This window comes from Pteropus alecto, unplaced genomic scaffold (assembly GCF_000325575.1).
Source record: "Pteropus alecto unplaced genomic scaffold, ASM32557v1 scaffold119, whole genome shotgun sequence".
Classification (NCBI taxonomy): domain Eukaryota; kingdom Metazoa; phylum Chordata; class Mammalia; order Chiroptera; family Pteropodidae; genus Pteropus; species Pteropus alecto.
In genome coordinates this window covers 1,083,832-1,085,189 of record NW_006442487.1, presented here as the reverse complement: position 1 = coordinate 1,085,189, position 1,358 = coordinate 1,083,832, and the positions used below count along the sequence as shown (strand labels likewise).

Below are 1,358 nucleotides of genomic sequence, written 5' to 3'. Positions count from 1 at the left end.
GTTGGGCAAATAAGTAAAATGAAGTAAGTAAACATACGGAGGATAAGTGGAGTCCAGTTTCTGTCTCTTTGAGAATATATTTTACAAAAGTGGAAAGAGACTGGCTGGATTTAAGATGGAGTCATCGGCATGAACTCTGGTTTATAATGTAAAACTCATTGTTTTCTAATATAAAATATATAACATATACACATACATATAAACATACATGTAAACATCACACATATATTTGTACATACATATATACAACATACATATATACACAGACAGAAATAAACAGTTACAGACTCACATGTAGTATGTGTGTGTGTGTGTGTTTTATATATATATATGTTTGATACAAACATATACATGTAATTTTTGAATGACAGCCAATTTAACTATTCCATTTAAAAATAAGATAATAAATAAGGTATGAGTTGCATTAACCAAGTAAAAAATCTCGCATGTGTGTGTGTGTACACATGCATGTGTGTGAAAATAGGAAGGCTGTGATTTTAGTGGGCATGATTGAGAGAGTGCAACATCCACAGAGGATTGGGCATGGTAGAAATAAGGGAAGGAAAGATTAGAAATAGGTACAGGGACATTTGCTGTGAGCTAGTGTGAATAGTCCTGTGGACAGTTAACTGGTGGGACCTTAAGAGAAGAGAAAGTCCCAGAGGCAATTCTCTTTCTCAACTGAGGAAATGAACCAAAATGATTCTGATAAATGAATACAGAAATAGACAAAACACGTGAATTGTTTATAGGCTGGAACATTATGATAGGGTATAAGAACATTCTGTGAATTAAGCAAAAAACTTATTTCAATACATCTTTCCCCTGTGATTGTCCTTCCTCACTATTAACATGTATCCTTGTACCCAAATATGTATTTTATTGTACATATATACATACACAAAAACGCAATTCAGTACATACACATGCAATTTCTTTTAATAAGAAAGGGAGAAAGGATTAATCTCACATTCTTATTCTCTGTTAACTCAGTTTTCCTAGTGACTTTCACTCTTACCAGCACAAGCAAAGGTGCTGTTTACTACATTACTGGGGTGAATTACATACACATATTCCTTAATGTAAAATAGTGAATTTCTGGTATACTCCTTATTTCCTAATATATATCTCACTTTTTATATATTGTTAGAGTTGATTTGCTAATATATCTAAAGAACTTTTGTGTCTATATTCATAAAAAATATGATCTGTAGTTTTTTATCCTTTATTTTTTTCTTTTATAATATTTTTTCCGGTTTTTGGTATTAGAATAATGCTGGTCCCTTAAGTGAGTTGTAAAGCATTCCTTCTTTTTATATTCTCTGAAAAAATATTGTGCAGAATTGTTCCTTTTTCCT

The 1,358-nt window shown here is 31.4% G+C and overlaps 1 protein-coding gene across 7 annotated transcripts in view; it reads right to left on the bottom strand.

Annotated features, from left to right (window-relative positions):
- Positions 1 to 1,358, bottom strand: part of PCDH11X (protocadherin 11 X-linked) — a 741,312-nt gene that overhangs the window by 17,150 nt on the left and 722,804 nt on the right. The window lies entirely within an intron of this gene.